General features: G+C 40.6%; 1 protein-coding gene and 1 non-coding gene across 2 annotated transcripts in view; both read left to right on the top strand.

Annotated features, from left to right (window-relative positions):
- CNTNAP5 (contactin associated protein family member 5) overlaps nt 1-26,813 on the top strand; it is a 1,040,042-nt gene that overhangs the window by 116,233 nt on the left and 896,996 nt on the right. The window lies entirely within an intron of this gene.
- Nucleotides 8,488-8,559, top strand: TRNAS-GGA (transfer RNA serine (anticodon GGA)). Its single transcript has one exon. It is a non-coding gene; the product is annotated as a tRNA-Ser (tRNA).

A 26,813-nucleotide genomic window follows, 5' to 3' on the forward strand; every position in this document is an offset into this window, starting at 1 on the left:
CTCCAGTGTTCTTTCCTGGAGAATCCCAGGGAGAGGGAAGCCTGGTGGGCTGCCGTCTCTGGGGTCACACAGAGTCAGACATGACTGAAGCAATTTAGCAGCATCAGCAGCATTTAGTCTATTGAACATGTTGCCATTCTATTGAGGACAAGGATTTTACAGGATGCCATGATCTACCTTGGTCTTTGCAAGTTAAAGGAGAATATTTAAATCTGCTACAACAGCACCATTATGTTTAATAGGAGCCCATTTTCAGATTATACCTGAGCAGAAAAGATATCTATAAATCTCTCCCATATGATACTCAGAGAGGACTCTGCCACAGCGCTTGGGGTCAGAGAACACAAAAATAGGAAGGTAAAGCCAGAGAGAACTAGGAACAGCAGCAGCCCTTCCCAGAATCAGCCAAGGACTCCAGAAATATCAGTGATCAACAGTCAGGGGAAGAAAGAGGAATGTATCCTAACTTGAAGGAGGCCAGAGACTGAACCTCAAGCGTGTCCTTTCTTAGACTACATGATAAATAACAGTTACCTTGTTCCTTAGTGGAAAGCTCTAGAGATCAAGCAGAGCCCATGCTTCTGCAGTGTGCTGACATAAGAACTATAAGAACATTGTAGGCAGGGCTCAGTACAGTAAATAAGCATGTTCTTTCGAAATCTTTCTGCTGGCTTCATGATGTGCAGAGCTAATGGCTGGTATTATTGTAGATATTCAAGTTAGATATTGTTTGATATTTGAGCGAAATGAACAATGCTCAACCATTAAGAGTCAAGATTTTCTTGCATAGATATACAAATATTCCCTGTGGAATATGGTCTTACTATGATGTGCATTTACCTGGCAATGTTACAAAATATACTTCCAAATGGGTTCTGACTTTACCATGAGAATAATTCCATGAGGTAAACAAAATCAACCTTATTAAGCTCATTTTACAGATCAGAAATTTGGTTAATGATTTTTACTCCCGGGGCTCTCTGTTGGAAGACTGAGGGAATGCAAAGTGCTCACCAAACTAGAAGCCATCCTGAAATCAAAATATGAGGCAATCCGCTTCATAAAATCAATGGGTTGGTTTATTATAGGGTAACTTACAGAGTGGGAACAGAATCTGGTGGATAACAGTCCAGAAGCTATACTCCATCCTGCTGAGGGACCACTGGGACAAATTTATGGTTAACCTAGTGTACGGGGGTAGGTGCTTAGAAAAAATGTGCATTCCTAAATCAAGATTTATGAATCTTGTAACTAGCTGCATGGGCTTCCCTGGTGGATCAGATGGTAAAGAATCTGCCGGTAATGAAGGAGACCCAGGTTTGACCCCTGGCTCAGGAAGATCCCTCGGAGAAGAAAATAGCAATCCACTCCAGTATTCTTGCTGACTCATTGGTAAAGGCCCTGATGCTGGGAAAGACTGAAGACAAGAGTAGAAGGGAGTGACAGAGGATGAGATGGTTGGATGACATCACCAACTCAATGGACATGAGTTTAAGCAAACTCCAGGGGATAATGAAGGACAGGGAAGCCTGTCATGCTGCTGTTCATGGGGTCACAAAAACTCAGGCACAACTAAGCAACTGAACAACAACTAGTCTCATGGGTGCCAGGAACATACTAACAAAGGTCTTCATCATTGCCTGGGGAATAACACAGCCTAGAGGCCATCTGGTCCTAATGATTATTAAACAGTGCCTATTATCTACAAAGCCCTTGGCAACAGAGAAGTGGTTTAGTGCACACTACAGTCCTGGGTAGAGTCAACAGAAAGACGGAAGGAAATATAAGGGCTCAAGGTGGTGTTAGTTATGCTACCAGCCACACACACTATCCAAATATTCAGGCTGTATAAACCTTAAATCATTGTGGTAATATAACAGTAATAATGCTAATAGAACAATGCTGCCAATAACTAATATTTAATGAGCACTCACTATGCATTAGCACTCAACTATCATCTCATCTTCTGACTTATAAAACAGAAATTTTACAATTTCTCAACCCTAAATGGGAGACATAGTTACCGTCCCATCACTTCACTGGGTTAGTGACAGTTAGATGCAGTCCTGTATGTAGGGTGCTTTTGCATGTTAAATAGTAAGTGTTCATTTATCAGCCTATCACCTGGACAAATCAGTTCCTCTCTGCAGCTTACCCAGCCACCCACATTCAGCACCTCCATCTGCTTAGATTTCGCCATCTAGTTTCTTAATAACAGTATCTAAAACATGACTAATAAGAATAATAATAGTGCATTTCTTCCATTGTGAAAACCTGTCTCACTGACAAAGTATTTTACATGTTTGATCTATAATATATCCCTGGTATATATTAATCATAATTCTCATTTTTTAGACAAGATGGTTAAGCTTTGCTGCTGCTGCTGCTGCTAAGTCGCTTCAGTCGTGTCTGACTCTGTGTGACCCCATAGACGGCAGCCCACCAGGCTCCCCTGTCCCTGGGATTCTCCAGGCAAAAACACTGGAGTGGGTTGCCATTTCCTTCTTCAAGTTAAGCTTTAGACCACTGACTTTTCTAACTCATCCCAGTAGCAAAGCGAGACTCATAGGAGATTTTTTTTTTTCATTTCACTCCATAGCTACTTCTGCTTCAAATGACTGTCCCTCTTTTTTCCAAGCCTTTTTTGTCCATATGCCTTCTTCAAAGCCTCTTACAACAACAGCTTCTGCAATGCTCCCTGCTGTCCTGAGGGAATCTGAGTTCCTGAACAATTTTAAGGAAGCTCTCCTACAATGATTATCTCTTGTTCTATTTCTCTCTAAAGAACATGCTTATGCAGGTGGGAGCCAAGTGGTCAGGCTGCCATGGTGCTCTTTCTACAGGAAATGCTCTTCTTCTGCTTATCTTGCTAGAGTATTAGAATAGTCCGTTCAAGTGTCTCCTCTCTTTGGAAGCCCCAAACCACTTCATCCAGCACTTCTCTCTTTGGGTCTGACCTGTTTGCCAGCACTGATTTTTAGTAAAACATGGGCAGTGCTTGCTTTCCCCCACATTTTGACCCATCTGTCCCACCCAGCATACATGGGATACTAAAGAGCTCAAAACATAACTTGGTCATGCCTGTGTAACCATAGCCTAGCACAGCAGATGCAAACCTACAGTCAATTATTATTATTATTATTATTTGCTCCATCAGGTTTTAGTTGTGGCTCTTGGGATCTCCATTGTGTCATAGAGGATCTTTCTTTGTGATGCATGGATTCTGTAGTTGTGGCATGTGAACTTGGTTGTTCCATATCATGTGGGATCTAGTTCCCCAACCAGGGGTCAAACCTGCGTCCTTTGCACTGTAAGGTGTATTCTTAATCATTGAATCATCCGAGAAGTCCCTACAGTCAATTTCTGAGTGAATGAATAGAAAAAGAAAGTCTGTTGCCTGTGTTACAGGGCAGAATGTCTACTGCTGCTGTAAAGCAGCTGTGCCCTGATGGGAGTTGAAGTGGCTAAAGAAGCCGCCTCTTTTTTTGTGCATCCTTAATTGCTGTTCTTTCCTGCAACATTACCAGCATAATGTGCTAATTCTTCCTCCGTGTCATCTGAACACATTTTTAAATGTATGTGGAGCCTAATCCTCGTTCCCCTCATTTGTAAAGGCCAAAGTTGAGGTGTTGTGAAGGTCTCAGCTCATGCATCAGTGAGTTTCTTTGCAGTTCAATCCATGAGGCCATTAGTTACCTAATCTCACTCTCATTCTGTTCCTGGAGTAAAAGGGAAAAAAAAAAACTCCAAGGACAGGGTGACTGTCTCCATTAAAGGGAAAGAAGGGTGAGATAATTAAGAAATATTTCCCAGACTAATTAGCCTATGGAAAAGAACAACTACAAAAAATATCAGTAAGCCTTGACTGACATTTACATTAATGAACTTGAGTTCCAGACAGAAACTATGCAATCTACTAATAAATATTAGTTTGGAAACAACACAACAATGGGTTCTTTTATATGGCACTCTCTTCTTCAGAAAGCTAGCTGTTAATAAAATACGCCCAGCAAGGGGTCTGGTACAATGCTATTTCTATCTCATAAAATCCATATTGTCTACTTCTAGTCAATAAAACTCACTATCTAATAAAACTCAATTGTGCATGATCCTGGGGCCCAGAAATTGTAGATAATTGAAATGAAAGACACAGAAATACAAATAATTGGCTGTAGTCAATAGCCCTGATGATCCCTCCCTTTTGGCTTTTTAAATATAGTTGCATTTATCAGCACTCTTTCCTAATCTCAGCATACATTATTCCTCAGTACTCCCCAAGACCTGACCCCACCCCAGAACTCTATTCTCTGAGAAGAGGCATTATTTTTCAGAAAGATCACTGAACTTTATGATCAGTTACACTAAGCTTCAAATTGCCAGTCTAGTTCTTCCTGGGTGTGTGACCTGAGCTTTTACACTAGCATTTCAGTTTCCTTATTTGTATAATTGGGATAAGAATATCTACTCTACAGATTATTGAGACAATTGAAATAAATTGAAAGGGACAGTGCATGCCAACATAACTAGCACAGTTCTCTATTCGTTCCGCTACACTGGGCAAAGAAGCACTGAGATCCTCAAGAGAAAGCAAACAGGGACCAAAAGTAAGAAACTAAGAGACCCTAAAAAACTCTAAAAGGATATAATTATTCTCTGTATAAGTAACAAATGGCCAGACTTTTTAGGTCTTCTGTAGCCTTATAACTGCAACATCTCTGAGAATTCATTCTGGCTGGAAAGTAAAAGTGTTAGTCATTGGGTCATATCTGACTCTTTATGACCCCGTGGACTGCAGCCCACCAGGCTCCTCTGTCCATGGAATTCTCCAGGCAAGAATACTGGAGTGGGTAGCCATTCCCTTCTTCAGGGGATCTTTCTGACCCAGGGATTGAAGCTGGGTCTCCTGCATTGCAGGCAGCTTCTTTACCATCTGAGCCACCAGGGAAGCCCTCGTTCTGGCTGGAGAGAGGGTGTTTCCCATATCAGCTTGAATTGAGGCTAAGTGTGTATCCAGAAGGCAACAGGAGCATTGGTAGCTGACAACTCAGCATCCCACCAAAGCTCAGTTATAGGAAAAAGAAGAGCCCTGGAAAACCTGGACTTCTTTGGACCTCAGTTGTACATGGAGGATGTAAGCTTGCTTCATCTCCCCTATGCTTCTATTGGGTGGGTCAAAATGTTTATTGGGGTTTTCTGTAAGATGCTACAGAAGACCTGAATGACATTTTCGGCCAACCTAAGTATTGTTGTTCAGTTACTAAGTCATATCCAACTCTGGGACCCCATGGACTGCAGCACACCAAGCTTCCCTGTCCTTTGCTATCTCCCAGAATTTGCTTAAACTCATGTCCATTAAGTCAGTGACCATCTGACCATCTCATCCTCTGTTGCTACCTTCTCCTCCTGCCCTCAGTATTCCCAGCATCAGGGTCTTTTTCAATGAGTCATCTCTTTGCATCACATGGCCAAAGTATTGGAGTTTCAGCATCAGTCCTTCCAGTGAATATTCATAGTTGATTTCCTTTAGGATTGACTTGTTTGATCTCCTTGCTATCCAAGGAACTCTCAAGAGTCTTCTCCACAGTTCAAAAACACCAGTTCTTCAGTGCTCTGTCTTCTTTATGGCCCAACTCTCACATCCATACGTGACTAATGGAATAGCTAATATTATACATGTCTATACTGGGTGAGGAAGGATGGACTTGAAGAGAGAGAAGAAAAACTTAATGAACAACTCAAATGGTCATAGGAAGAACTTCTATTTATCAAAGTGATATCTATTTCCTTTTGAAACAGCAAATACTATTTCCCCCAGAGCTGACTTTAAGTGTGTCTCACCATCTAGCTGTTTCCACTTCTACTCCTTCCTCTATACCTACTATCACCAACATGTACATGGAGATCTACGCCTCTAACCACATCTTCATCCCTATTACCATTATTCTCTCCACCAAAAATTAGGTGTGGAGACCTAGGGATGTTGTGTTCATTTTTCTGTTTTGTTTCATTTCTAGTGTGTTTACACAGACTGTGATTCTGGCCTGGTCTTGTAATGAAAGTTGCTCTTTGCTGCATAAACTTCATTTATTCCTATTTCATCCTCTAAAGCTAGGACATCCACAACCTCCTTCAGGTAGGCTTATTGGCAGCCCTGATCTTTATTCATCATGCAATTCTTGAACTCCTGCATAATGTATTACTGTGGCAATAACGAACCCTAAATCTATATGAACTAACAAAAGATATGGAGTTTGAAATTGTGTCACCCAAATCATCTAGGACATGCGGTCTTTACACTTAAAGATTGTGATGCCCCATTTTCAATTAAATACAGTTCCCATTTTTTTCATCTTGTAATCATCTGAGGCTCTCAAGGATGGGGCCACAGCTATTCCATCATATGTAGCCCTAGTGAGTGTGTGTGTTAAGTCACTTCAATCATGTCCAACTCTTTGTGATGCTATGGATTGTAGCCTGCCAGTCTCTTCTGTCTATGGGGATTCTCAAGGCAAGAATACTGGAGTGGGCTACCGTGCCTTCTCCAGGGGATCTTCCTGACACAGGGATTGAACCTAAGTCTGTTACATCTACCTGCATTGGGAGGTGAGATCCTTACCACTAGTGCCACCTGGGAAGCCCATGTGGCCCCAGAGCTGTAGCTGAATTAGAGAGGCCTGAAAAATGGTCCTAAGACTTCATATTTTAAACTTTTTCATTACTGCAGCCATAGAGTGACCAGAAGTGGAAGACGAACTAACATGGAGGAGGGGGCGGTGGTGGTGAAATAACTAGTGCTAACCATAGGACTAAGGAGCTTCCCTGCTGGCTCAGTGGTAAAGAATCTCCTTCTTTAGATTCTCCTAAAGAATCTCCCAGAAGACTCAGGTTCGATCCCTGGGTCAGGTAGATCCCCTGGAGAAGGAAATGGCAAACTACTCCAGTGTTCTTGCCTGGGAAGTCTCATGGACAGAGGAGCCTGATGGGCTACAGTCCAAGGGGTTGCAAAAGAGCTGGACGTGACTCAGTGACTAAACAACCACCACCACAAGACTAAAGTGTGTGTGTGTGTGTGTGTGTGTGTGTGTGTGCGCGCGCGCGCGCACGCGCGCATATGTGTGAAATCCACAAAGTCAAGTAAACACTGGAACTGGCTGACTGGGAGCACTGGAGTCCTTCTGTATACATGGATTATATTAATTGTCACATCCTCCAGGCCGTGTCCCTGCATCAGGAAAGCTCTGGCAACTGTAAATAACATGCTCCTTGCTCTTTTACCATGGTATATGCTATTTTGTCATGAAGAGTCAGACACAACTGAGCGACTGAACTGAACTGATGCTGTTTTGTGTTTTGAGGATGTACCATTCCCAACTGCTTTAGGTCTTAGAAATAACATTCTCTAAGAGGTGACCCCTTCCTATCTAGACTAGATAATATGTCCCTGCCCTGAGTTATCCCATTTATCACTTTTTCCTTTCACATGACACATATTATGTTCCATGTACACACCCATCTTCTTTACCAGAGCTTGATTCCAAGAGCTAGATGGCCCTTTCCATCTCCACCCTTCACTGCATAGAATAGGCGTGGATGCAGCATTGAGGTTCCATCAGTGTTTTTTAAATGTTTGAATAAATAAAACTACCCATTACACTTTTATGATATCTATTTTTCTTTATTTAAAATTTGCTTTCCATGTTAATTTTAATTAGATTTTATTTGCATATAAGTGAGAAAAGAGAGGAAAGAAAGGAAAAGCTTCATTTTGGCTGCATCTACATAAGACTTGGTATGGAAAACAACTCTGTCAACCCAGTCTTTTGATCTTAAATTGTAATCAAACATAAACTCTGAGCTTATTCTCTAGTTATGTAGATGTCATGGCTTAGAATCCAATTTCATAAGTGAAACCCAATTCTAGAGAAATTTTCATTATCAATACTCATGTGTTGAACATAAAACATTGCTGTTTTGGATTTTTTTCTTAAGGATGAAATTAAAACTCATGTCCAACTGTAAGGTGCTTACATTCTGATAAGGAGAGATGGATATATATGTATGTGTGTGTGTGTGTGTGTTTGCCAGGTATAGAAATAGTATCAGCAGCAGTAGAGATCAGGATGAATTTGTACTTGCCAGTGAACAGATGGCAAGCCTTGCACATGTGGAGAAATTGGTGGCCATTCTGGGTGAAAGAAATTACAAGATCATGGCCACCCAGGGTCTTGTAGCCTGGAGATTGATGCTGTTTTGCTGAAGTAAACAGTCTGTGGAGAAGGGCACTAGGTCATAAACCAGGAGATAAGCCAAAGGGATGCCCAGCCAAGGCTTTCTCTACTGTGTTTGGTATTTGGGGACAATTCAGTTTTGCTGGATTTCCTGGAGAAGTTCAGAGCAGTAAGCACAGATTTCCTCAATGAAAAACAAAGAATTAAAAAGTGCTAGATAAAAGAGATACATTAGAGATTATTCATGACAGATAGGGCTTCCCTGGTGGCTCAGAGGTTAAAGCATCTGCCTGGAATGCGGGAGACCCAGGTTCGATCCCTGGGTCGGGAAGATCCCCTGGAGAAGGAAATGGCAACCCACTCCAGTACTCTTGCCTGGAGAATCCCATGGAGGGAAGAGCCTGGTAGGCTACAGTCCATGGGGTGAGGAAGCCTAGGGCAGAAAGCTGGAGGAGCAGAGGCCCCTCCCCCTTGTCTGTGACTACATCTCATAGGTGTTTGTGGTCAGAGTTGGAGAAACCCAATTCCTGACTAAAGGCTGAATGTCCCTGGGCTCCTTTTCTTTTGCATCTGCAGGTGTTGCTCCTACACAACAACAGGTGAGGGCAGAAAGGCCAGCATACAGTAGGGCCCACATGTTCTTAAACATATTTGTGTCATGATTCATACATCAAAATTGTTTCTTCATTCAGGATATTTAGAATGATTCAACACTCCTATCCTGGAGGACCTTGCATTCTTAATGGAGCTGTATTAAGTGAAGTTTTAGTATGGAGCCTAACACACCAATGTGAAGGGGCCATGGCTTTTATTATTTTTTTAAATTTTATTTTTAAACTTTACATAATTGTATTAGTTTTGCCAAATATCAAAATGAATCCATCACAGGGATACATGTGTTCCCCATTCTGAACCCTCCTCCCTCCTCCCGCCCCATACCATCCCTCTGGGTCATCCCAGTGCACTAGCCCCAAGCATCCAGTATCGTGCATCGAACCTGGACTGGCATCTCGTTTCATACATGATATTTTACATGTTTCAATGTCATTCTCCCAAATCTTCCCACCCTCTCCCTCTCCCACAGAGTCCATAAAACTGTTCTATACATCAGTGTCTCTTTTGCTGTCTCCTACACAGGGTTATTGTTATCATCTTTCTAAATTCCATATATATGCGTTAGTATACTGTATTGGTGTTTTTCCTTCTGGCTTACTTCACTCTGTATAATAGGCTCCAGTTTCATCCACCTCATTAGAACTGATTCAAATGTTTTCTTTTTAATGGCTGAGTAATACTCCATTGTGTATATGTACCACAGCTTTCTTATCCATTCATCTGCTGATGAACATCTAGGTTGCTTCCATGTCCTGGCTATTATCAACAGTGCTGCGATGAACATTGGGGTACATGTGTCTCTTTCCCTTCTGGTTTCCTCAGTGTGTATGCCCAGCAGTGGGATTGCTGGATCATAAGGCAGTTCTATTTCCAGTTTTTTAAGGAATCTCCACACTGTTCTCCATAGTGGCTGTACTAGTTTGCATTCCCACCAACAGTGTAAGAGGGTTCCCTTTTCTCCACACCCTCTCCGGCATTTATTATTTGTAGACTTTTGGATCGCAGCCATTCTGACTGGTGTGAAATGGTACTTCATAGTGGTCTTGATTTGCATTTCTCTGATAATGAGTGATGTTGAGCATCTTTCCATGTGTTTGCGATCTTGAGAAAGAAGAATGGAACTGGAGGAATCAACCTACCTGACTTCAGGCTCTACTACAAAGCCACAGTTATCAAGACAGTATGGTACAGGCACAAAGACAGAAATATAGATCAATGGAACAAAATAGAAAGCCCAGAGATAAATCCATGCACCTATGGACACCTTATCTTTGACAAAGGAGGCAAGAATATACAATGGATTAAAGACAATCTCTTTAACAAGTAGTGCTGGGAAAACTGGTCAACCACTTGTAAAAGAATGAAACTAGAACACTTTCTAACACCATACACAAAAATAAACTCAAAATGGATTAAAGATCTAAACATAAGACCAGAAACTATAAAACTCCTAGAGGAGAACAAAGGCAAAACACTCTCTGACATACATCACAGCAGAATCCTCTATGACCCAACTCCCAGAATATTGGAAATAAAAGCAAAAATAAACAAATGGGACCTAATTAAACTTAAAAGCTTCTGCACATCAAAGGAAACTATCAGCAAGGTGAAAAGACAGCCTTCAGAATGGGAGAAAATAATAGCAAATGAAACACCTGACAAACAACTAATCTCAAAAATATACAAGCAACTCCTACAGCTCAACTCCAGAAAAATAAATGACCCAATCAAAATATGGGCCAAAGAACTAAATAGACATTTCTCCAAAGAAGACATACAGATGGCTAACAAACACATGAAAAGGGGCCATGGCTTTTAGAAATAAGTATACGAGCCTTTAGGGGCCTCCCCAGTGGCACTGGTGGTAAAGAACCTGCCTGCCAAAGAAGGACTCATAAGAGATGCAGGTACTATCCCTGGGTTGGGAAGCTTCCCTGGAAGAGGGCATGGCAATCAACTCCAGTATTTTTGCCTGGAGAATCCCACAGACAGAGGAGCCTGGCAGGCAATGGCCCATAGGGTCACTCAGAGTCAGGCAGGATTGAAGTGACGAAGAAGCATACGTGCTATTTCATATAGACCTTTCATTTTTATTTTCATTTAGGTATTTCACTAAGATTCACTACTTTATCTTTTTTTAAACTTTTATTTTATATTGGTATACAGAATGGCTACCCACTCTAGTATTCTTGCCTGGAGAATTTCAGGGACAGAGGAGCCCAGCAGGCTAGGTCCATGGGGTTGCAGAGTTGGATATGACTAACCAACTGACACACCTAGTTAATTTACAGTATTGTGTTAGTTTCAGATGTGGCTAAGTGATTCAGTTACACATATATCCCCTCTTTTTCAGACTCTTTCCCCATATAGATGATTACAGAATATTGAGTATAATTCTCTGTGTTATATGGTAGGTCCCTTTTGGTTGTTTTGTATATAATAGTATAGATATGTTAATCCCAAACTCCTAATTTATGCCCCCCCCACCACGTTTTCCCTTTAGTAACTGAAAGTTTGTTTTCAAAATCTATGAGTCTGTTTCTGTTTTGTAAATAAATTCATTTGTATGAGTTCATCCTTCAACTGCCACACATTGAACCTTCCACTAAACCGGCAGTCTCCGAGCACCTGGAGCTCCAGGGTAAGCTGTGCTCTACTCTCAAAACCAAATTGAAGAATTAGTCCCTGAGGTTGAAAGAAAATCTATTTGATTTGGTTACTGACAGAAGAATAAGTGGCTCTATTACTCCTCTCTAATCTCTTAAGAAGGTGTAGAGGAGCCCACATGATCTGAGCCTCTCCAGTTGCTAACCCTCCAATCTCTGTCTCTGTCTCTCCTTCTCACACTGTATCATTCTCTCTTATACACACTCAGCTCTGTATCAGCCTTCTTGAATAACTCATGATTCTACAAGGAGTTATGCTCCACCCACTGCCATCAGCTTTTGCATAGAGAACTGTTCCTCCCTAGAATACTTCTTGCCTCTTCCTTCCAAGACGCCGTTGATGCTGTTTATTATATTTGAGACAATATAGACAAGGACATATTTTCTTACACTTCAATCCTACAACTGTTCAGGCTTTATTTCTTCATAGAAATAAACCTCTATGGTAATTGTCCATTCACTTGTTTTACTTTTTCTGCTATAAGACTATGAGCTACTCCTAAGCAAAGGCCATCATTTTTATTTTTAATCAAGAAATTCTGGGACTTCTCTGGTGGTCCAGTGGAAAAGAGTCTGAGCTCCCAATGCAGCAGGCCCGAGTTTGACCCTGACTGGGGAATTCGATTCCATGTGCTGCAACTAAAGAATTCATATGCCATAACTAAAGATCCCAGGTGCCATAGCTAAGACATGGTGCAGCCAAATAAATAAATAAAAATACTTTTTAAAGAAATAAATTCTAGTATCTTTATAATAAGGATAAACAGTGCTGAATAAGGTATTTGATAGAAATCTCCCTGTTTCCAGAACTACAACACTCACCCGTGAGTATGCATACACAGACACACACAGAGGTCTAAGCTGAAAAAAAATCTCCAAAATGCCATCTGATCACCCTCAGGCTACTGAACAAATAACTATTCCCATTTGAAAGATGTTAAAGAGAAGTTGATATACTCTCCTAGAGCAGGCCCAGCCCTGGACAAAGCAGTGGTACAATTTCTTTGAGAACTCACCTGTGTTGGTGTAGCCTTCTTCAGACGACTTTCACCTCCTCTCTGCAAGGTGAATGGGGCCTCGGTACTGACACCTAGAGATCCTGTATTTGTCACCTGAGAAAACTTCAATATGCTCACATACAGGGTGTTTCAGAGAGTGGCAAAGGAGACTCTGGTCTATATCTACTTCCTTTGGCTTCTTATTGGACTTGGTATTGCTGAATAGAGATATTTGAGAATTCTGTGCCCAATCACTGTCATTAATCACAGTAAGGAATTGATGTTTTCAAGTATCTGTAGTGGGATTTTGAGCTTTGAATTTCATGGGAAGAATTGAAATATGATAAATATTGATAACAACTATAAATAGCAGGCAGCTGACAAAAATTGTCACTGCTGGTATGTTGAATTATGCAATTAAAAAAAATTAATGAGCAGTATTTCATTTTATCCTCAGAATGGCTCAGTTAAAGCAGGTGAGACAGAGGCTGCTATTTCATTAACAATGAGAAAAGAACATCAAGGCACAGAGAGGAAGAGCCAGGTATTTGAAGTCAGGAAGCTGGTGCCAGCTCTCTTGACACCAAGGCAGATGTACTTTCCAGAAGCTGCCACTTCAGTTCAGATCCTAGCTGCTAATGTCCAGATGCCTAATGTGCCCAAATCATTCATACCACTGTTTTGTTCTAAAATGCAACCTACACACATGCGTGAGTGCACACACACACACACGTCCTCTCCTGATGCTTCCTAAACAAGAGGTAGGACACAAGTATATTAGAAATTTTTCAAATCAAATTCAACTTCTTTCAGTGCTAAGGACCTGAACACTCCAGCCATTTCACCCAGGAGTTCCTCTTCTAAAAATTTACTTTAGATAAAGAGCCAAGGGCACAGATTTTGATGTTCATCTCAGAATTATGAAAGTCAATATTTGAAAACAAACTTTGACATTAGAAGAACACTCAGAGAATTTATGTTGTATCCATCTTGGGAAGCTGTCAAACTTCTCACTTGCAAAGAATATTTTACAAGCTGTGAGATGTTTGTGACTTTAAATAAGTACATTAAGAATAAATAATGAAAACTATATCAAATTGTTATTAGTAGGCATCTTGAATCATACACTTATGGATGATTTTGTTTTCTTTGTTTTAGTCATAATATTTAAAAATAAATGTATTTGAGTAATAAAAATTAAGATTTATTAGTAAAAATGATAAACTTAATGTATCTTTTCATTTAGTGTGCCATGTTGAGTTCCTCTTATAGCCACTATTCTAAGAGGCTAAAATACACCAGTCTCTACCTTGTGGAGCTCACATTTGTGTGGGTGGGAGGTTGGAGAGACACAAGTTTGATAATAAGCAATAAACATGCCAAATAAATGACATGACATCTCTTCATTTAACAAACAGTTTATAATGATTTCTCTGTGCCAGCTGATACTCTAATTAGAAGATGACATTAAAACAAGGGAAAAAAAACTGTATAGGATACAGAGCTTACAGGCAAAGGGTGAGTTGCAATTTTAAATAAGATGAGCAGAGGAGAGCTCATCATTGACAGGGTAGCCTTTGAACAAAGTCACAGAAGAGGTGACAGCCTTAATCAAAACAGTCCCTTATTTGAAATCTTGGGGCCAGGTTTGTTTTCAGAATTTTTCAAAATTTAGAGAAGAAATTACATGCATGTATTGTTAACTAATACTTCAATGGGGCCCAAGGCAGTACTCTTTATCAAAGGCATTGCTATTGTTGCAGGGCAACATAGGAATATTCACACAAAGTGGTATCTATCAAGAATATATTTGTTGTTTTTGTTCAGTCGCTAAGTTGTGTCAAACTCTTTGCGACACCATGGACTGCAACATGCCAGGCTTCCCTGTCCTTCACTAGCTCCTGGAGTTTCCTCAAATGTATGTCCATCGAATCAGCGATGCCATCCAACCATCTCATCCTCTGTTGCCCTCTTCTCCTCCCGGACTCTATTAGCCCACATCAGTTCAGGTTTGGTTTCTCCACTAAATATGTTGCAGGGAATAGTTGTTTAATTTCAAGCCTTTTTGGATTTCAGAAACACAAACAAGGGGCTGTAAGATTTTGTGATACTCTGCAATCTCAGATAACCTTTTGTATTTATTGTCATCATGGTGTTCCCCTTTTGCTCCACGTGCATTCTGATAACAGTGCAGCTCAAAGATGGACTTGGAACAGTTCAGATGTTAGTGGATGGTGTGGGTTCCTTACTGCCTGTGCTGATGAGCTATCACCAGAAATCCAAATGGCCCAGGCTTTCCTACCAGAGGGGATTCCTGCTCTGCAATGAGACTTAGGGTAGCTTACTCCTGAATGTTCCTCCACTGTAAGAAAATGCTAGTCCATAAAGGCACAAATATTTTGCATAATCTCCTGATAGCCATCTTGTGTGCATGCTCATTCAGTCATGTCTGACTCTTTGTGAGCCCACAGACCCCGCCAAGGCTCCTCAGTCCATAGGATTTTTCCAGCAATAATACCACTGAGACAGCTGGGTATTCTGATGGCCATCTTAAACAGCAACTATTTCAAAGGCAATGCACTGACATGGATACACTTGAGAGATGAATAAAATCCACACTTTGTATTGTGAACCTGATGCTGGTATATGTAAGGAATTCATTAAGTATGAGTTGAGGAAATATTTGAATAAATGAAGATGCCTGGCTGCATGCTCATCCACATTTGCTGCTCACTCTTTGCCCCACTCTGGAGTCTCCCAGGTGAACTGCTTCATGTTCTAAGCTACACTGAATGCTTTCAAATATTCTCAATTTGTTTTGGCTTACATATTCCAAAAGCTAATTAAAAAAATACTTTACCATGGAAAAGTCACACTGCCATGAGGCAAAGACTTGTTTTTGTTCTGTGCTGTATTCTCAGGTCCTTAAACTGTGCCTATAAAACAGTAGACATCATATATATAATATTTATGTATGTGTACATATATATATAAAACTTTCAGAAGCAACATACAAACACACATACATGGAATTATGTATACATGGAATTGTAACTGTATTTTATTATATCTCCAATTCTATATATATATATGGGAGTCAAGAATATTGCCACAATTGCCCTTAAACACTCTGAATTCCTATAAAATTCAGGGCAAATATGCTTTTCTACTTTTTTGGACTCCAGGTTAATTGTATAAGTTCAGTTCAGTTCAGTTGCTTAGTTGTGTCCGACTCTTTGTGACCCCAAGGACTGCAGCATGCCAGGCCTCCCTGTCCATCACCAGCTCCTGGAGTTTACTCAAACTCAGGTCCTTTGAGTCGACGATCCCCTCCAACCATCTTATCCTCTGTCATCCCCTTCTCCTCCTGCCTTCAATCTTTCCCAGCATCAGGGTCTTTTCAAATGAATCAGTTCTTCACATCAGATGGCCAAAGTATTAGACTTTCAGCTTCATCATCAGTCCTTCCAATGAATATTCAGGACTGATTTCCTTTAGGATGGACTGTTTGGACTTCCTTGCTGTCCAAGGGACTCTCAAGAGTCTTCTCCAACACCACAGTTCAAAAGCATCAATTCCTCTGCACTCAGCTTTCTTTATAGTTCAATTCTCACATCCCTACACGACTCCTGGAAAAAGGCAAAGCTTTGACTAGACGGATCTTTGTTGGCAAAGTAATGTCTCTGCTTTTTAATATGCTGTCTAGGTTGGCCATAACTTTTCTTCCAAGGAGTAAGCGTCTTTTAATTTCATGGCTGCAGTCACCATCTGCAGTGATTTTGGAGCCTCCCAAAATAGATTATGTCACTGTTTCCATTGTTTCCCCATCTATTTGCCATGAAGTGATGGGACCAGATGCCATGATCTGAGTTTTCTGAATGTTGACTTTTAAGCCAACTTTTCCACTCTCCTCTTTCACTTTCCTCAAGAGGCTTTTAGTTCCTCTTCACTTTCTGCCATAAGGGTGGTGTCATCTGCATATCTAAGGTTATTCATATTTCTCCCGGCAATCTTGATTCCAGCTTGTGCTTCATCCAGTCCAGCATTTCTCATGATGTACTCTGAATATAAGTTAAATAAACAGGTTGACAATAGATAGCCTTAATGTACTCCTTTCCCGATTTGGAATCAGTCTCTTATTCCATGTCCAGTTCTAATTGTTGCTTCTTGACTTGCATACAGGTTAATTGTATACAGTACTTGTTTACTTGGGACCCATCATGGCTGTGAGCGTTCCATTAAATTCATTTTTATTTCCAACCAGATCATCTAACCCTTCTCCAGTCAGTCTTGCCATAAGTCCTACTCCACCCACTCCAGTATACCATTCTTCTAGTCATGACGTTATTTGGGGTCCTTTATATGATATTTTATTTTGATAAGTGAGCAAGGAGAAAATGTGAATGTTCAGACACTAAACCTTGATGCAAGAAGGAGAGGAAATAGTAGTTTGCTACGTGTGATCCAAGGTCGTGCCTGTTACAGAGCAGAGGAGCCTATAAAGAATCAAGCTTATTCCCAAGGCAGTGAAAATGGAGGTTAATATCACAAACAAGCCAGCTTCACAGTTGCATTATCTGGATTCAGAGCTCTTTAGGATGTGTAACCAGGGCAAATAGCCTGATTTTCTACATTACTTCTCCTTAGCTTAAAAAAAAAAAAAAAAAAACCTTCTTTGAACAAAAGGAAAACAAAAACAACAAAAAATACCCTTTTCAAGGGCCATCATGAGTTCTGGGAGAGGCATAAAATGAACAGGGAGAATGCAGGGGAGAAATAATGCCATTGAGGCTGCAGGCTCTCCTTCCCCTCTGACAGCGCTGGCTGTAAAGTAAAACCCTGCAGTTTCTACGGAGCCAAGAAGCATGAGACAGCTCACACCTGGCCAGGCTACCTGAGAGTGTTTTGTTTCTGCCAGAACAGTCCCCTTGGCACTTGTGAGGACCAACTTCTTAACTTCCTGGACCACTCCTGCTGGTGATGATCCTGAGTTTTGACTTTAGCTGCTGTTCAACTACCTCTCTCCTGGCAGTTGAAAATCTAAGCTTCTGTCTCTCTTACATCCTCTGCATCACTCCAAAACATCTTGGAAATGGTGAAGCAGAAGAAAAAGTCCTCAATTCTGTCTACTTAAAACAAACACTATAGTGGGACTTCCCTGGTGGTCTCGTGGTTAGGAGTCTGCACTTTCACTGCTGAAGGCTGTGGCTCAATCCCTGGTAGGGGAACTAAGAAAGACCCCATAAGCCACGTGGCAAGGCCAAAAACAAAAAGATACCGTGGAAAGTAAAGGATTTAATTCCCAAACAAAACATTTTTTTTTTTTACAAGGCCCTGTGAAATGTATTTCTGATTTTAAAGGAACAGAACTGGAAACTGGAAAGTATATGTCTGCTGTTATACCTAAATATATAAAAATTTTAATACCTATTATATTTGTCAATGTGCTAAACAAACTGAGACTTGAAATGCAGAGACACACGGTTTTAAACATGCCTAAGATGCAAGTACCTCAGCTTGTTTATTCATTGTGTGCAGCCATTAATTCCCTTACCCAATAAAAGTTATAACTACAAGCCAGGGGCTCTGCTGGTAACTTGCAAATGGCCATTGATAAGGATAATAGGAACATATAATCTAGAGATGCTGGGTTAGAGACTTGGGGTATTTATTGCTCAGGATCCCCACCCCTGTTCTGAAGGGCTCTCAGTTATTTTTATTGACACACCCAAATCTGTACAGTTATTTTAAGAGTATGCCTCAGGATTTCCCTGTTGGTTCAGTGGTTAAGATTCCACACACCCAGTGCAGAGGGACCAGGTTCAATCCCTGATCGGGAGTTAGATCTAGCATTCTGCAAATAAAAGACCCTGCACACTGCAATGAAGATCACACATCCTGCAGTTAAGACTTGGCACAGCCAAATAGCTAAATTTAAGGGAAATTAATAATAAAAAGGGTGTGCCCATTTAATACCTACTCCTTGCCCATGCATTAAGCTTTGTGCTAGGAATGCACATGTAATAAACTCAGAATGTGGGAAGTGTCTCGAGGGCAGGTGGCACACGAGGAGTCCTAAGTTAAGGGCCAATTTAGTGTAGGATGTGATGCTGTACCTAAGATCCCATACTGCGGCAGAGAAAAGAGGGTTCTAGGATGTAGAGAGAGCACATGACCAGAGCCCATGGGAGAGACAGCCTGCCATGGAAAAAAATTCAAGATAGCTAGATCATTGAATACACAGGGAGAGCAGTTCATTACAGGGAGTGAATTGGTCTGGAGTTTGTGATAAGAAGACTTGGGGCTGGTATTAGGAATTTGGGCTGTCTCATAAAAGCAATCCCACGCCATGGAAGATTTGTAAACAGAGGACAGACAGAAACACATTCTCTCCCGTGTCCTTCAGATTCATCCTGCTCTGCCTGCAGGATGACTGTTCCTTCTCTGACCATCCGCTTGAGCTTTCTTTCAGGACTTGGTGGTAATGCTAACCTTGCGAGAAGGACTTGGGCGTGTGATGAACCACATTTAAAAATCTACTCTGCCACTTGCTAGATGTGAGATTTTAGACATCGCCTTGCAAAGATGTTCTTCCTTAATTGGGCCTCCTAATGGGCTACTAATTAAGTCTATGTTTCAACACTTTAAAAATGTTCTCCTCTGTTGTCGTTGTCATATGAATTTCAATTAAATGTCTTAACTCACTGGCCTTGGGCACTTAAGTGGATTGCCAAGATGAAGTCATTTAAACATATATATCTATTTCAAGACCGCTTATGTGAAAGATAACAAAGGAACTAGCTCTGTGAAGTTTTCCCATGGAAATGATAATGAACCCTTGTCTCCTCAGCCTTAATAATCCTTGTTTATCCTTCTGCCAGGCAGCTTAGTGATAAAGAATCTGTCTGCCAAGCAAGGGGATGTGGGTTCAATCCCTGGGTTGGAAAGATACCCTGGAGAAAAAAATGACAATCTACTCCAATATTCTTGCCTGGGAAATCCCATGGACAGAGGAGCCTGGCAGGCTACAGTCTATGGGGTTTGAGAGTCAGACGTGACTTAGAAACTGAACAGCAACAGCAGCGTCATTTTGCTGAGGTTGGCAAAGATCTCAGACCCAAGAATCGAGAAAGAACAAGCATAATTAGATTATGGGAATGTAAGCTGGTGCAGCCACTAAGGAAAATAGTTTGGAGATTCCTCATAAAACTACAAATAGAGTTGCCATATGATCCAGCAATGCCATTCCTTGGCATATATACAGAGAAAACTATAACTTAAAAAGATACATGCACCCCTATGTTCATAGCAGCATTATATATGATAGTCAAGACATGGAAGCAACCTAAATGTCCATTTACAGATGAATAGATAAAGAAGATGTGGTACAAATATACTATGGAATGCTACTTAGTCTTAAAAAAGGAGTAAATAATGCCATTTGCAGCAACATGGATGTACTTAGAGATTATCATACTAAATGAAGTAAATTGGAAAGAGAAAGGCAAATATCATAAGATTACATTTGTGTTGAATCTAAAATATGACATAAATGAACTTATCTATGAAACAGTCTCACAGGCACAGAGAATAAGACTTGTGGTTTCCAAGAGACAGAGGTTGGGGAGAGTGATGGATAGGGAGTTGGGATTAATAGATGAAAATATTATGTATAGAATAGATAAACAACAAGGTTCTACTGTATAGCAAAGGGAACTATAGTCAATATCCTGTGATAAAACATAAAGGAAAAGAATAAGAAAAAGGATATATATACACACACACACACACACACACACACACACACACGTGTGTATATACTTGAATCACTTTTCTGTGAGGCAGAAATTAACACAACATTATAAATCAAGTATACTTCAATTATTTAAGAAAAAGAATAGCAGTCAGTAGTTTATCCTGGACATATACTGCATGTGTTTGACCCAAAGGTACATGTGTCCTTAGTCATATAATAATGCATTAATTATCTGGTAAGCATCAGACACTTATTAAGAAAACTGAAACTTCTTAAAGGGCAGGTAAGTGGAAGAAAGAAAACAAACTTATCTGGCATCCACTAAAAGCATAATGGCAGGTGTTTTTCCTGTGTGGTGGTTCATTCACTTAAACTCGACCAAAACTGTGAAGTAGAGTTCACAGTGAACTGTGACCAAAGTGTTTTATAGATAAGGATGCAGAGCCTTGAGAGAGGTATGTTGATTTGCTGGGTGAGCTCTAGCTTTTGTCTACCAGTGAACATACAGGAGAGTTGTAAAAACAAGGCATGTCTACCCGTCCATGATCATTAGGTGAATGGTCCCTTCATGAAGAAACATAAAAATAAAACTTGATTTTTTTTTTCCTGAATACATACTACCTGCTAGGCACTGTGCTAAGCATATTGGATCCATTATTCCATTGAATCCCTTACATAAATCTAGGTGGTAGAGTAGGTTCTATTATTCTCCAGATTTTATAGACAGAAAGTTGAGACTCTGGCAGGTGAAGCAAATGGCCTAAGACCTTCAAGAGTAAAAAGCAGCAGAGCTGAAATTACAGACCTGCCTTTTGATGTCACCTTTGTTCTTATCCATTCCACTTATGCACAATAATGTAATTATTACATACCAGGTGAAATTAAAGGTGGTATATTATTTATAGTATTCAAAGTTAATATTGGTTAATGAGGATTTGCAGAGCAGGTTTTGTGGAGGCAGAAGGCAGAATGCAGCAGGCAGGGGATGGGTGGCTGGAGAGTATCCAGAAACTAGAGAGGGAAATGAAGGGCATTCCAAGCAAGGCGACATCATGAGCAAGTCAGGGTTTTGGAGAGAAACAGGTCAGGGCTGAGGGATCTTAAAGAGAATATCAAGCCAGAGTGTAAATTTCAATTTTGAAGAAAATAGTTAGTTATAGTATTCTGTGATACTATACAGCCCTGTGCTTGGTAATCACATTTCTCCTCTAGTTTTCTATGAAAAGAAAAGTTGTAACTCAGAGACAGGCCAATGAAAACCATCCTCATTCATCAACTTTGGTTGCTATGGAAACTCTTGGTGACACTCTGTACAGAATTCTGGAATCAAGGTCATCTAGACTATCCTTGGGGTTGGTTCTGCTTAAAATATTTTAGGAGTGATTAGTCAAGCTAATACTACCCTCCAGCTAGGGGTAGCAGTTGAGGTTAGGATTATTGATAGTATGGTTTATAAACACTTAACCCTTTATAACATAATGACAAGAGTTAAATAATTCATTTTGCTCACTGATTTTTTGAAAAATGGAGAAAGGATGATGCCACTAATCCAAAAATTAGGGAAAAAGTAGAAAACTAGAAAAATAAATAGCTATGAATTATGAAATGACCCATGCACAATAATGCTACTTAATAGATATTTTAAAATGGTAGTTGCTATCATTTAGAGAGGACACAGAATACTGGTTTAAAGTGTGACCCCTGGCAGAGGCTCATGCCAGATTCAGGTCCTAATGTGGCTCTCTGGGAACTGAGGATTAAGGGAGGAAAGATGAACTCACTAACCTTCCATCTCAACTGAATATTGGGGATATGCCCTCCTTAGTTTCAAGTTTTGCTTATTTGTTGGCTTTACTTTTATAGTATTGTCTTCCCCAAGATGGAAAGAGCTTAGTAATTGTCTATCAGCTTAATTCAGATCCACCCAGGGTGGACCTGGAGACAAATATTCACCTGCAAGTAGTTTGTCTGGAAAATAAAGGGAGGAGCATCAGAGGCCTGGAAGCCAGTCAGGGAAGAGAGAGCATCACATAATGTGTTATCCACTAAAGGAGGTCGGGAGAGGGGAATTAGGAACTAAATTCCACTGGAAGAATTTATGGGGGCCAGTGTAGAACACAACCCAGTGGGGTGAGTAGGTTCATCAGTGCTGGGCTGAGGGATGCTTGCAAGGAGCAGTAAGTCTCTGGTACTTTCATCCTTCTATGTGATGGGCAAAGAGGCCTCCTGTGGGGAGAGAATGTCTTCAGATGAAGAAAAGGAAGAGGGATATAGGGGAAATACATTTTTTAAAATATTTACTTATTTAAATATTTTGTTTGGCTGCACCGCATCTCAGTTGTGGCACATGGGATCTAGTTCCCTCACCAGGGATCAAACTCAGCCCTTCACCCTGGGAGCTTGGAGTCTTAGCCACTGGACTAACAGGGAAGTTCCTTGCAGGGAGAATTCTAATGTGTGGAAGTGTTAAAGTTAAGGACATATGGGTGGGTATCACTAGCATCTGCTGTACTTTCCCTAGCTCAAAGCAGACAGTATTGTCTCCATAAATATCTGTCAAATGAATGACCTATAGGATGAATGCACCCTCTAGCACTGTGTGGTTCCTTCTCTGGTTGCACATTCGAATCAGATGGGAAGCTTTTAAATACCGTTACATCCAAACCCTAATGCAGACCAATTAAATCAAAGTCAGAATGTTTAATAGCCAGGACAGAGAACCACTGCTCTTGCTCAACTAATGTATGAATTATTTCTACCAAATTCCTGACAGATGGCCATATAACCTCTTTTTGAAATCCTTCTTGGGAGGGACTTTGCTATTCTCAAAAACAAAGCATTCCCTTTCTCGACAGCACTAATTATTCCAATGTTTTGTCCTTATATTGAGCCAAAATTTGCCTCTGTACCTTCCATCAGTCATCCACCCTCTGCACTTCTAGAATAAAGCAAAATGAGTCTATTCCATTTTCTACATGACTGCCCGTTAGATATTCAAAGGCAGTCATAATGCCCTAACTTGACCTTCATTTTTCACACTCCAAACACACTTAGCTCTTTCAACAACTGCTATTCAACCTGCTCTAATCATATTTGAGTATGCCAATTCACTTTTATCCTGCAGAATTTTCAGTTGAACCCAAGGTCCATGTTTGCGTGTGGAAATATAAAGAGGACCATGTGTTAAATGAAGTGTGTGTATGTGTATGTGTGTGTGTAAAAGTTATCAGTGATGGGTTCACTTAAAGTATATTCACTTGAATTGTCTTATTAAAGAAAAACAGGGCCTCCACTTTTTCTTTCCCATCTCCCAGAATTTGCCTCTTCTAACCATGTTTATTTTTCTCTTTTGGCTAATTTGTTTGAACACCTTAGTTCTTACATTGCTTTTAGGGCAATGCAGAAATCTTTTTAGTATGCATAACATGAATGTTTAGATTGAGGTTTGTCACCTGTCCTTTCGATAAGTACTGAGCCACAGAATTCATGAACTCAAAAACAAAATAAAATCAATATGTTTGCTTTTGAGAGAAAAAGATTTAGTTGCTGTGGTACTCCAGGGAAAGCAATTCTGAGCTCAGTGACCAGATCTGCTACAAATGTAGAGGGCAAGCAGGTGGATCTCTTCGGGACAAATTTGATGGAATAAGATGCAGTGAGTCTTTCCTGTTCTACAGACAGTCAGCATGCCTGGCTGTCTCTGCTCCAACACAAAATAGAACTCCAGTGGGCTTTGCAGAGTGCCTCTAAAAGAAAGTTTGGGGTAAAAGTGATTTTGTGCCAGTGAATGTAACATGATCTCCAAAAACACATATAGGCCAGTGAATGTAGCATAATCTCAGAAAACACAAATAGAATTGGCTGATGGCTGCAATCAGTGATCTTGATCTGGAAATAGGATTAAGGCTTTGACTCTCACAATCAAGTCTGAAACAACTGTTAGGAGAGAGTTTGATATACTGCCAGGGCCAAGGATGAGGCAGTGGGAGATACAGTCAAGATGACTTAAGAACAAGAGGAAAAACCTGTATCAGAGAGACAGCACTGTACCCACAGGTACACCACTGATCATCATAATGATTCTAGTGATATTTGATTCCCAAGCCTTGTTTGATGCCGCTGTGAAATGAAAGAAGATTATCAGCCAAACAACTATAGTAATGATAGGAACTAATGTCTGTGCCAGTCCCAGAGTGAGAATCCAGTGAATGTGAACATTTTGTCTAATTGTTAAGGGTTAATAGACCTAGAAGGTCTGGGTTAAACCCAAGATCCATCATGCACCTAGTCATGTGATCCAGGAAAGTCTTTTATTATCTCTGTGCCTTAGCTACAAATGGGATTTTAAGAAGACTTACTTTGTGGGGTTATAGTGAAGACTGACCGATCTGATACATATGTAAAGCTCGGAGAAGGCAATGGCACCCCACTCCAAGACTTTTGCCTGGAAAATCCCATGAATGGAGGAGCCTGGAAGGCTGCAGTTCATGGGGTCGCTGAGGGTCAGATACCACTGAGCAACTTCACTTTCACTTTTCACTTTCATGCATTGGAGAAGGAAATGGCAAACCACTCCAGTGTTGTTGCCTGGAGAATCCCAGGGACGGGGGAGCCGGGTGGGCTGCCGTCTATTGGGTTGTACAGAGTTGGACACGACTGAAGCGACTTAGCAGCAAAGCTCATGGAGTAGAGCCTGGCACGTGATAAGCATGCAAAAGTGTTAACTAGTATTTAAGGGTCTGTCCTTAATTGTTTCCCATTAGTTCCAAAACCTTCAGGGCTCAGGTTTTTCAAGTGTAAAACAGAGGAAGGTTTTTAGAGTCCTTGAAGATGCTGGCTCTATTTCAGTGCTTCTCTGTGCATTGCTGCGTTTAACAAATTGCTCTGGGAATCTGGTTGTGGTCTGTCTCCCAAAGCTGCGTTCTTTCTAAGAGAAGAATTTGGGTCTTAACTTCCCAGGGTCTGGCTCTTAGAGTGCATGGAGGAAATGTGTTTTGAATGAATGAATGAAGTGCTGTGTATAAAAATTCATTAACACCTGTCCCTGTGCCTTTGGGGCTTGGCTTCTCTGCTTCTCTGTGGAGAGGCAGCTGTGCCAGGTTCTCAGAGTCAGGAGAGCAAGAGGCAAATTTCAGCTCCTCTGTTTTCTCATTTTCCTGACTTATTTTTCCTTCCAAGTTATTCCATCTTTATGATTCCTTTATTGCTGTTTCCCCACTTACCTCTTTTTAAATCTTGTTAAATTGCAAGTATAATTCTAATCTATTATACAATTTCTTTCAGAAGAAAGAAGGGTATAAATACCAAAAGATAGATAATACCATTTTTATGATTTGGAATAAGTTATGTAACTTCTCTGAGTCTATTCCTTTGCTACATGGGAACTTCCCTGATTTCTCAGTTGGTAAAGAATCCACCTGCAATGCAGGAGACCCCAGTTCGATTCCTGGGTGGGGAAGATCCCCTGGAGAAGGGGTAGGCTACCCACTCTAGTATTCTTGGGCATCCCTTGTGGCTCAACTGGTAAAGAATCTGCCTGCAATGTGGGAGACCTGAGTTCAATCCCTCAGTTGGGAAGATCCCCTGGAGAAGAGAAAGGCTACCCACTCCAGGATTCTGGCCTGAAGAATTCCATGGACTGTATAGTCTATGGGTAACAAAGAGTCAGACATGACTGACTGACTTTCATTTTCAAATGGGATCTATAGGGGGGTACAATTAGTAATCTCTCCAAAAATCTTTTTCTATCCCTTTTTCCTTCCAGCTTGAACTCGAATTTTTTTTCAAGCATTCACTCTCTTCCACCCATCTATGTGCAAATGGGGAGACAGATCCCACCCTGCAGCCTCAAATTCTGAGTCAATATGGAGGTCTGTCACCTCTACCATGAACAGCCTCTGGCATGTGATGAAATTCTAACAAAGTGAAGAAATTCTTTTCCCTAAAAGGCTATGGTTCTTGGCAAGAAATAGCATATTTTCTTCCTTTGTATACTGCCATAACTATGTTCATTCCGTCAACTATGAAAATGAAAATAACATGCTGAAGATGGTCAAAGGAAAATACAGAAAAAAAACACGGGATCTTGGTAACATTGTTGAGCCACTGAATTCATTCCGGACTCACTGAGTGTTAGATGGCAAATTTCCCTGTTGGTTGAAACCAATCAGTTTGGCTTTTTCTATTACAACACAAAGCACCTTATTTAGAGCATTATTCATGCCATAAAGTGATTGAAGGACTTGATGAAGTAACAGACAATGCCTAGTATTTACATATTGATACCAGACTTGTTAACATTTTCAACAAATGTTGATGCCTCTGTGATAGCTATTTTCTTTTCCCTGCTGTGAGATGATATTTCACTTATATCTGGCACACTTCATAATTATAGTCCCATTCTGGACATAAGTTGCTGATTTTTAGCTGTTAGATGGCCAAATATAACTCATCACAGCATTCCACCAGGGTAGGCATTTGGTGTTTCTTTCTGTGGGTATCCAAAGACTTGACAGATATTTCTTCTGAAGGATAAACACATTTGGAGAAG

The sequence above is a fragment of the Bos taurus genome, chromosome 2, assembly GCF_002263795.3.
Source record: "Bos taurus isolate L1 Dominette 01449 registration number 42190680 breed Hereford chromosome 2, ARS-UCD2.0, whole genome shotgun sequence".
NCBI lineage: Eukaryota > Metazoa > Chordata > Mammalia > Artiodactyla > Bovidae > Bos > Bos taurus.